Genomic DNA, 11,684 nt, shown 5'->3' with positions numbered 1-11,684 from the left:
GGCATGGAGTCCGGAGTGGGGGAAGGACACAAAGTAAGTCTCCAGAAGAGATATGGACAGACTGAAAGGAACAGAGACAGGGTAGAAAAAGGCAGAGAGGAAGTTATTAAGGGCTTTGAAAATTAGGAGAAAGCCCTTAAGCACTTGCAGACCTGCAATGGTATCAAAACAAAACTTTCTTTCTAAGATGCAACCCTGAATTGCCACAAACATCCAGCAAAAGCACAGTATGAAGATTTTGCACTGGCTATCACAAAGGAAGGATCAAAAGAGTTTGATGTCATTTACTGTCTTTAAAAAATAACTTTTAAAATGTCCCGCCTCTTTAAAACAGCAATTAACCTGAACATATCCCCAAAAGGTACAGGAAAAAATAACTGAGGAACGTATCCTATTCCCTGGACAGCTACTCCAGAAGATATGAGAATATCGTCTCTATTTCCGTTTGCTTAGGAACAGCTTCCAGATGGAAATGTTTGGGTGTGAGAACGTCAAGCCTATTCTAAACTCACATGATGCATAGATAATTCTTCCTCTGCTTTGCCTGTATAACATCATGTTTCATGTATTTTGGCACTGTTCGCGACTTTCACTCTTCCTGCTGCTGCACCTCTCTCATTCAGGTCTATCACAGACGGCATCTAGGCTTTCTACCAAGGACAAAGCCATACGTATGGAACTGTGATTTAAAAGTAAATGCTATACGCATAACAGGAGAAAAAATTATCTTATTCATAGATAAATATAAACAGATGTAGAGGGACACGGACACAGGAGGCAAAGAAGAAAGAACAGGGTCCCCAGGAGACACACAGTGGTGTTTTCTCCAACCAACATATTGTAAAATGTTGATATATCAGGAGCCAAAAAACAAAATGGACAATGTTTTGGTCTACACCCTTCTTCCCAAACACGCACACCTCTCTCAAAAAGCAAGAGAAATTCACTTCTAAGGGCCTGAGCACAAGAACCCAAGATACTAAATGAAACAAACTGTCATCAGCTATACCCAAATCTGTGGGAGTGTGCACAAATTCCACAATCCTTGTTAAAAGAAGGGGGGGGGGTTGGGGGGGAGAATAAATATAAGATTAAGAACCTTTAGGAATAATAAATAATAATAATGATAATAAAAAGACTGTAAAGAGTTTACCACTATTATCTGCAGCATTTAGTAATATCTGTCAAGGGAGGAGATGGGAATTATTGAGGTGACTAATAAGACCTTAGAGCAGTGGTTCTCAAAAGCAGTCCGCCGCTTGTTCAGGGAAAGCCCCTGGCGCGCCGGACTGGTTCGTTTATCTGCTGCATCTGCAGGTTCAGTCAATCGCGACTCCCGTCCTTCCTACAGCCCGCATTGGCCTGGAGCGGCGAACCGTGGCCAGCGGGAGCTGCGATCGACCGAACCTGCGGACGCGGCAGGTAAACGAACCCATCCCACGTGCCAGGGACTTTCCCTGAACAAGTGGCGGACTGGCTTTGAGAAACACTGCCTTAGAGGCTATAATACTAGATTTCAGATTAAGTCCCAATTTCTGTTTTTTCTTTGGAGAACTCATTTTATGTGGAAAACCCTAAAGGAGTGTGATGTCACATGTTGAGCAGAGTCCAAAATGTTTGCCAAGTGATGTTGCCATCAAGATCTCTAAGCAATTGCCTGCCATAGTGGGGGAGGGGGGAAATCTCACATAAGTTAAGACGAAGCTCCCTTAATGTTATGCTGTACAGCTTGATGTTTGAAACACACACATCATATTTTTTTCCCACTTCAAAACTCCCATCTAACTATCAATATTCTGATTACCTGAATTTTGCATTAGGCTTGTGAACAAGCAGAGCTATGTGAAAAGCTTCACATGAAAAGCAATGCCAATGATTTGGGGCTTTATTTTTTATTCTGTTTTTTTAAAAAGCAGCCAGTTTTTCATCAATGCACTTTAACAAATTTTCCACATAAGTAAGAGGCAGTCTTCCCCTTTAAACGTGAAAAGTAATGTAAAATTTCTAATATGATTTCCATTTCAAAGCAAAATTCATTTCAAAGCAAAATCAAACTTTTGTTCAACTAAGTTTGTCTCATGAAATAATGAAACTACAGTGTATGCAAGAAGGTTTAACTTTGGAAGGGTAGCGTGCATGAAAGCCAAATGGGATTACGAATAATATGGGATTATGCATCCAAAATAATACTTAGATCTCTTGGAACAGACTCCAATTATACTGGAGCACTAGAACTGTCATTGAAATGGTACTGAGACCATCAGGAACTATCAGTCAGCTGCAGCTCTTACTTATCGTTGAGTGCCTTTTATCACCTTCCAATCTCAACAGAAAGCAACCGTCTCCTATTTCAAGAGGCACAAGAGCCAAGAGCTGAAATGAAGAGTTTTCAGTGACATTCTTGGTGATGAATCAGTCACTTATTTATCAAAAAAATATAAAAACCATCAGTCTCTACCTTTCCGCTGAGGTGGTTTCCTCAGACATTGCTTTTCTCTTGCAAGCAAACAGAGCTTATGGTTTGATCCTGCAAAATGTTGAGCACGCTGGCCCTGATCCAACGAAGCACTTAAGCATATGTTTAACTTTAATCATCATAGGAGTTGTTTGATTGACTTCATGGGATGGCAACAAGACTATTTGTAAATTGCCACCACCAGAAGTTTAGGCTTGCAAGAAGACTAACACTAGCTCTCTAGATGTGGGAACCCATTTTGGGTGGACTTTCAATGAGACATTTGCTGCTAAAATCTTTAGTTTGTTGTTGTTGTTGCTGTTGTTTTTTAAATCTCCTTTCTTGTTGCCATCCTGTGACAACCACTCCATGGCCTTCTCTCATTAAGAAATACAAAATGGTTTCCAAATTGCATCTTGATGGTTAACATCCCCTTTCTGAGATTTACAGTAAGTATCTGAAGACACATGTTGAATTTATTTTTCCGGGGTTGTTTTCCTTTTTGTTTTTTTAATTGCTGCTGGTTTGTTAGTGACAGGAGGAAAAATTAACAATATTTTTATTACCTTTATTCATTCACAGTCACATGTGCCAATTTTATATTAAACTTATTTTACTTATTAAAAACCTAATAAAATAAACAAGAATTATTGCAAATGCTGCAATAATAAGTAAATGCTGGTTTTTCTTTCTTTCTTTTTAAAACACAGCCCACTGTATAACACTTGCTCTTTGCAATTCTTACCAGCCAAAAAAACAAGTAGAGTTTTGTGAAGACTATAGGGGTCACTGGGCAACAGGGTGGGGACAATGGACAATAACTGGAAATGTCTTTCCCACATATAAGCACAAAGTATAACCAGTATGTGTCCTGGCCAAATAGGAATGAATTGGAATTTGTAATGAAAGAGGTGCCAGGGCTCAAGCATTTTTTTTTTTTTTTTTTACTTTCATAACTGATGCAGTAAGCCCAGAGGTGCCTGGGCTATAAACTGCCAAGCCTAAAGTGCCGGGGCTGAACCCTGGCAAGCCCTGGCACAAATTAAGCATGGATTGGCATGAATCCTACAGACACATGGCAGAGAGTAAGTCGTCGTCCTATGCCTGCAGAGGAAGGGTGCTGTTTTTTTCTACTGGAGCCTCCAAAATAGGTAGACTCAGGGTGAATTTGATTTAAACCATGATTTAAATCACTAGTCAGGAAGACTCAATTTAATTATGGATTTCTACATAAAAGTGCATTCTTGTTGGTTGTTATAACCTTAATACATACTCTTCACAACTCAGAGATAGATGTAGGTTTCATTTTCAGAAGGTACACACCATACATTTTTTAAGTGATTTATTTTGAAAACTTTTCAGATTCCTTTTACAGCTATATCAGGAAATGAATGATTCTTTGGTTATTTCATTTACGAAAGGTAACTGAAGCAGATATTTATGAAGTCATTGGGAGGAGAACTACTCCAATTCAACAGGTCAATTATTAATATTTGGAGGATTTTCTTGCCATGCTGTATTAGGAGGGGAACATCACCAGACAGACATTTAAATAGTTTTATTTAATTCAAACAACAACATTATGTATTCTGGATTTTTTTCTTCAACAGCAAACATAATATTTTAACAAAACAAGCATATGAATTTTTGAATTTAGTTAAACATTCAAGTTTTTTAAAATCAGGTTTGTTTTTGTTAAAATTGTTTTTAACTAAAATAGTTAAATGAAATATTTAAAAAACAAAACAAAAATTGACTATGTCAGCCAGGTCAACATGAGACAGCCAGGTCAACATGAGAAACTTAAAATACTGGCTTCTGCAGCCAACTCAGTCATCTTCACCTTTATTTTCCTGTTTGTTCATAATCTGGAAAAGAAAAACAAGCTTTCCTGCTTTTTCAGGTCCCAAACGACTTTTCAATTTGGAATGAATTAGTCCAAAGGAAGAAAATGTTCTTTCTACACCAGCAGAAGAAGCTACTGCTGTTAAAAGTGAGATTATCACTTCAAGAGTCTCTAAATCCAAGTGCTTAAGTGACTTCCAACAGTTCACTGGTGTGACTTTCTTTAAAACATCATCAGCAAACATATTTCTTGAATGGTTCTTAATCCCAAACTGGATTCTCTTTTACGGCCTGCTGCCATTACAGGTTTTCCCTTCTAGTGAGAGAATGGTATGGTAGATCTCAAATCAATGAAGGCTACACTCAGAAAGATCTCAAGACTTCTGCAATACGCTGCTCAAACAGTTTCACTTTTGGGTCTACTGCCTGTCCCTCCCTTCTCACATTTATCTTCAGACTTCTTCCTCTTTTCCAGATCTATTCCGCCCCCAACAATCTTCTATTCATTGAACTTTTTGAAACATTGCACTTTTAGAGAGAGGTAAGAGACTGACTCTGTGAACACAAATTTGCAGAGGAACAATAGCGTTGAGGTCTGTTATTTCTCACCTCTAAATATTATTTATTTATTTAAAAACATTTTTATCTCTGGAGACGCAAACCACAGTTTGAGAACTGCAAAACTAAGCATCTCTGATGGTATTTTCTAGACTGATCACTGAGTCCCATTGGGTAGATAGAAAGATTAACCTAAATGATCTATACAGATGCCCCTGAAACCCCATAAAATTGAGTCCCTAATCCATGAACGATTGGAACTCATTTATAAAACTTTTCTTAAACATTACATGAATATATTGTCTCACACTATAGAATTATAATTTATAATCCCAATTCCATGATGAGATATCTTTGAGCTATAATGTATCTTAATTAAAACTATCTTTAGATAGGTTTTTTCCTCAAAAAGCATTTTCTCAATTAACTCTGATTTAAATTTTAAAAAATCCAATTTTTTGTATTTAAAAAAAAAATTGATTTTTATCCACCCTGGGTAGAGTCCACTCTGTCACCACAAGATCTCTGCTGAAAGTTGTCTGTATGGAGACTAGATGCAGGCCCAATGCTGAAGGCATTAATGAGCCATGCAGCTGCAGTTATTACTATTAAGAAGGGCTGCACCTGCACAACTGCAGCAGAAGAGCTGTGGGGCTTGTTTACAGGCCATTGCAGGCAAAACATAAGATTAAGGAGGATTGCTACTTTGCACCTCTAAAACCTAAGTTTGACTGGGGTTTGACTGCGTGGGCATCTTTTTCTCCTGACCATCCTCCCTCCCCGTTTTACATCTTATCTTCATATTTCATTTCTCCCTTTTCCCACTCACTATTGCTACAAGATTTTACTTCACATCTACAATGTGCTCAGGGCTGCAAAAGGCTGAAAAAGACATTCTAGTCTAGAAGAGCTTACAGTCTAAAAACAGCCTTTTTCTTGATTTTCCTCTCATACGAAGGGGATCTGATGGGAGGGTGAAGGTAGTGGGGAGGAAAGAGCATAAAGGCAAGATGTGCATTCCATGCTTCCATACTGAAAGAGGGAGGGGAAAAACAGCAAGGAATGGAACTTGCTATAGACATCCACTCTGACTGACAGTCCTTATACCCAGTGATGAGTTGCCAAAATCTTAACAACGGGTTCCCTCCTCACCCCATGAGGGGGTTGTTGCCCACCCCCACCCCCTGGGACTCCTGCCCCATCCAACGCCCCCACGTTCCTTGATGCCCCCCCAGGACTCCTGCCCCATCGACCCCTCTCCCCTGTCCCCTGACTGCCCCCAGAACAGGGCAGAAGGGTCTCTTGGGCCACCGTAGTGGGTTCCCACCCCTAAGAGCCAGAGGCACCTGCCAGGGGGCGAGGTGGGGAGTCCCGGAGGTGCTTACCTGGGGCAGCTTCCAAGAAGCATCCGGCAGGTCCCTCTGGCTCCTAGGGGCGGGGGAGCATAGCTGGGGAGAAGCAGGGGGAGCAGCCGCTCCCCCACTGATCACATCAAAAGTGGCGCCTTAGGTGCCGACTTCCTGGGTGCTCCGGGGCTGGAGCACCCATGGAGAAAATTTGGTGGGTGCAGAGCACCCACTGGCAGCTCCCCACCCCGCGCCCAGCCCCAGCTCACCTCACCTCTGCTCTGCCTCCTCCCCTGAACCCACCGCCCCGCTCTGCTTCTCCGCCGCTCCCCACACACACACACACCAGCTTCCCGCAGATCAGCTGTTTGGCAGGAAGCCTGGGAGGGCTGAGAAGCAGGCAGCAGCTTCCCGCTCAGACCAAGAGTGGCGGAGGTGAGCTGGGGCGGAGAGTGGTTCCCCTGTGCTCCCCCTCTCCCCCTGGGTTACCTGCTGCAGCGCGGGCAGCCCTCCTCACTCCCCCCAACCCCAGCTCACCTCCGCCTCCCTGGGTCTGAGCGGGAAGCCGCAGCCTGCTTCTCAGTCTGCCCCAGCTTCCAGTGCATACAGCTGATTCGCGGGAAGCCTGGGGGGGGGGGCAGGGGTGGAGAAGCAGGGCGGGGCAGCGCGTTCAGGGGAGGAGGCAGAGGTACTGTAAATGTAAGATCAGGTTTATTGTCCTTAATTTTGACATATTAAAGAGACACTTTATATGTACAAAAATACCATACTGTATCTCTTACACTTGAGAATCCACTACCCTACAACAGTTGCCACAATTCATATTTTCATTTTAAACAAATTCATCTTCTTTGGTATTCTAAGAAGCATGACACTGTCTATATAAAATGATACAGCAAAAGTAAACACTTTTGACTTATTTTTATTCTACATGTGTAACCAGCAGTTTTTAATTTCATGCACACTAAACTATTGTTGGAGATTGCATTGTACTCAAATGCAATCATTTCCTTTCGGTTTTCTGGCAATGGGTTATATATTACATATGCCTGAGACTATGTCTTGCAAGTTGTGAAATGGATGCCAGATCTCTATTCATTTGACCTTTTTCATGGGTATCTAGTGTTTGTAGGTGAATGAGTGAGACCCACCACAAACACAACTTTAGCATGGTAATTCTATACAACACCCCAATGGGATAGGCCAACTACTTAATACCACTGAGGCATAAAGACAAGCTCCAGGAAGTGATGCACACAGATTAATTACCTCATGCTAGTCTATGAAAAACTGTCTACCATTACATAGCATAACTTTCAACAGATGTTGTGAAGCTAAAGTCTTGTCAAAATCCACATGATTCAAAGGTTTTCACAGAGTTCCTTGAGCATAATGCAGGGTTAAAATAATGATATAAATACTTTATCTTTTTTTTTTAAATGAAAGTAAAATCAAAGAAAGTAAAAAGTCAGAGGTAGAAGAGCTTTTTGACATGATTAAGAACTCATTTTTCTGTATGTTAAAGCAACAGAAAAGCATTCATTAATTCAGTGTTATTTTAAAATGTTCTATCTATTACAAATTTGGAGACAGGTCCAAGGACTGTAAGCCAAGTTCATTTCTGGTGTACCTTACTGAAGCCAGTGAAGTTAGAGACAGGAATTAATCTGATATTATTGTTTATTTATTTAGATTTTTGAATAATTAAAAAGATGCTTGTCTACAGCGCTAGACATCCTGAAATCAATTAAAATCATAGACAACATTGCACAATACAAGGGAAGACCTCCATCCGCTTAAAACCTTAAAGTAAACAAACCAATACCTCATTTCACCTCAGACCCAATGTCATGCCCTCTATTCTGCTACCCTCCCCACATGGCTGGGAAAACAGACAAGCCCTGTAGCATGCCCTAAAGGTCAATGGGTTTAGACTGTTTCAGACCAAGGAAGGGGAGTGAATTAGTACGTCATGTGGCCCTCACAAAGAATGCCTTGCTGGTAGCTCCAACCAGTGATTGCAACCATAGCGGTAATTGCCCAAGGAAAAAGACGGTCTTTCTAGTTGGCAGGTACCAGAATATTTAAGGCTTCATAAAACACCACGAACTCCACACAGTCTACCTGGAACTTAACCAGCAACCATCGCAGATCACTGAGCACTGGTATAATGCATTTCTCACAAGATGCTACCTTCACCAATCAGGTATTCACATTCTGCATCACTTTAAACTGCTAAATTATAGAGGTGCAATGCTGTCACTATAGTTAAGGTTGCATCAACTAGTTCCTTTTACAGGTCAACCTTTCTAAGTCCTCTAAAATTGACATGCTTAACTGGTTTCCTCTGAAATTTGGTGTGTGCCTCAGGAGGGTGCAGGGTAGGGTTAGTGAACTAAATATAGGCCTATTTGAGCTATTGGTTGTGAAGATATAAACACCACCCCCCGAACAGCCATTTTTCAAAAAGTTTCTAGGCAGGGTTTTGTTTTTGTTTTGCTCAGAGCTCAAGATGAAACTATCACTGTGATGAGGGCCAAACTGGTCTCACTCAGTCAAGTAAGGTAGTACATGGCATCCACTAAGTCTTTGGGGGACCCAAATTGTGAACATCATCTAAGAAAATGGTCACTTCTTCGCACACACAGATGTGCAGGCTGGAAGGACGACAGCATGCCTGCACCAATAAAGAAAAACAACAAACACGAGTGGGTTTCCATGAGGCCACTTTAAGGTTGCCTGCATAGAGTGACAGAGTTTGAGGCCAGAAGCAACCACCAGATCATCTAGTTTGACCCTATCACAAGCCAAAGCTGCCACCACCACCCAGCATCCCCCTCCCCCCAACGACCGAAATTAGACCAAAGTATTACAGCCCACATGAAGTTTGACTATTATGTCCCACAGGCATAGGGGGGACTAAAGTACACCAGTGCCCGAGGTTCCTGCAAAGGCAGGGAAATGACTAAGTGACGTACACCCAGATGATCCTGGCCAGTGACCCACACCTCCATGGAAGGCAAAAAAAAAAAACCAAACCCTCCCACTATCATTACCAATCTGACCTGGAGGAAAATTCCTTCCCGACCCCAAACATGGCCATCAGTTAGACCCAGAGCACATGGGCAAGAACCAGCCAACCAAGCACCTGGAAGTGAGAATACTAGGTACAACCTCAGATCTGGGTCCATCCCACCGAATGTCCCATCTCTAGCCATAGACATCCCTGATGCTTCAGAGGAGGGAGTTTAAAAAAGAAATAAAACACACACAGAATACTTTTTCTGAGGGAGAGGCTGAGGGGGGAATCCCTTCCTTATCTCTGCAGGTAGCTGGCTGAAACCTTGAAGCATTAGCTTTTAGGAACATAAGACAAATGGGAAGTGAGCCCCATGTCATTGATGCCTGCCCCCCCCACCACCACCACCACCACTCCAGCATCACAAGCAACCCAGTCATACAATTGCACTCCTAAATTTGTTCCTCTCTCTTAAAACTAATTAAGCTGTTTGCCCCCACAACTCCCATCAAGAAGTTGCTCCAGAACCTTACCATTCGGTTGCTTGGAAATCTTATAATTTTCAGGCTGAATTTGTTCATGGCTAGTTTATAGCTATTTGTTCTCGTGCCAACATTGTCCTTTAGCTTAAATAGATCTTTACCATTCCCAGTATTTGCCCCTGGTGGTTTGAGGGAACGGGCTGATGCCACTGCCCTAGTGAACACCCCACCACTGACATTTCAAGCCTGAACCTTTCCATATCTGTGCTATAAAGATATAATAACTCATGTTGCTTGCTGCAGGTTGTCTGTGTTACAACATTTTTATTTTCTGGAGTGGTTTTACTATGAACACAGTGGAATAGGCAGCAACCAGCCTAAAAACAATTTGTGTTATACTGGGTGGGGAGGGGGAGGAGTGAGATAGGGAGTGGTGATATGGCTGCCAAGGAATTGGTTGGATATTGCCATATGTTGGTCAATAAAGACGGGTGGTACGCAAGCCTTGGGATTGGTTGTTTGAGAAAACATGTATTTTACTAGTCTCTGGGTGATCGTGCATGTGTGCGTGCACAGGCTACTTCCTGATCTAAGGGCAGATTAATGTGGTGCTTCCAAAGACACATTGTAGAGGACATTTGAAACTGATAGTGTGGATAGGTTGGGTTGGGATTTTTTTTGTCCTTTAATAGTGTTGGATGGAATCCTGTGGGTGAAAGTGAATGGCGTGTGAAAGGAAGTGAATTTGTACATTTCAGAAACTCTGGCGCTTACAGAGTAAAGGTATGTGTGGTTACTGGGGCATATAGAGGCATTGCTGAAAGAGAGCAGAGTTAAGGTTGCAAGGGCAACCTTATTTTGTGCACTTCCAGGTTTTCAGAATTTTGAGTTTTCTTCAACTCAAAGCTCTGCACGGAACAACATACCACCGAACAATCTTTAGCTCTGCAGTAACTCTGCTGTTTTTTCATTGAGTAAGACTGGGAGTGTTGCTCCATGTATAGCACATTCTAATCTCAAAACGACTAAGGCATGGATGGCTGCAATAAGGTCTGTGACCGAAAGAAGAAGCCATGCATTTCTGGCTAATTGGCAAAATGTGGCACTAAAATTTCCAAATGGGCATTTGAAAAAACGTTTGATGTACAGAAAATCTTTAGTTCATTTTCTGGGACAGAAGAAGAGGGTGACAAAGCATTACCATGATTTTCCAAAGTAAGATGTTGTCAAGGGAAAGGTTATATGCGTGTCTGAGAAGGAAAAAAAATAATGTAGTTAAGATCTCTTCCTTGTAATAGAAATATTGAAGTATAGTGCTATAAATTAGTCTTATAACTTAACAAGCAGACAAGAGAAAAATGACCATGAGAATAGATAGCACAGGCCAATCATCAGTCAACCAGGCATTCAGTCTAAACTCGTAATTAAGTTTCCTATGACATAATATGAACTTTATGTCTTGGCTACAAAATCACTGGAGATTTTTACGTATATTATATACCCACCCACACAAACGTTCTAATGGATTACATGTATGATTGAAGCTTTGTAGGAAAATGAATGCCACAATGCTTGTAACCTGTACTTAAAACAGCAGTTTTAAACACAGAAAAAACAAACACAAACAGGAAAAGGTAAAGTGAATTCTTAGCTCCAAATCTGCTGAAAACAAAGATTACAGTCAAGTTTTTTTAAAATAACCCCAAAATTTCCGTACATGAAAATGCAACTTTTCATGTGTCCACAAACATTTTGTTCCTTCAGTCTGTAATGTATACTGTGGATGACATCCAAAACAACACCGCACACTCAGACAAGGTAATACATAAATGTACTCAAAAGTGTGAAGATCGAGCAGAGTGACTAAGCTGAAATAGCAGTGCATTGTACTTTAACCACAGCCTGTCCCATCTTTCCAAAGTAAAGGCATAAAGACATATGATATGTGTACATGCAGAAATAGCCTCTTGGGTATTACA

At 41.3% G+C, this 11,684-nt stretch overlaps 1 protein-coding gene across 4 annotated transcripts in view; it reads right to left on the bottom strand.

Moving 5' to 3' along the window:
• Positions 1 to 11,684, bottom strand: part of CMSS1 (cms1 ribosomal small subunit homolog) — a 358,534-nt gene that overhangs the window by 252,912 nt on the left and 93,938 nt on the right. The gene's annotated exons all lie outside the window — the stretch shown is intronic.

Source organism: Lepidochelys olivacea (genome assembly GCF_965140295.1).
Source record: "Lepidochelys olivacea isolate rLepOli2 genome assembly, chromosome: 1".
In the NCBI taxonomy this organism is placed as follows: domain Eukaryota; kingdom Metazoa; phylum Chordata; order Testudines; family Cheloniidae; genus Lepidochelys; species Lepidochelys olivacea.
This window is presented reverse-complemented; position numbering and strand designations above follow the sequence as displayed.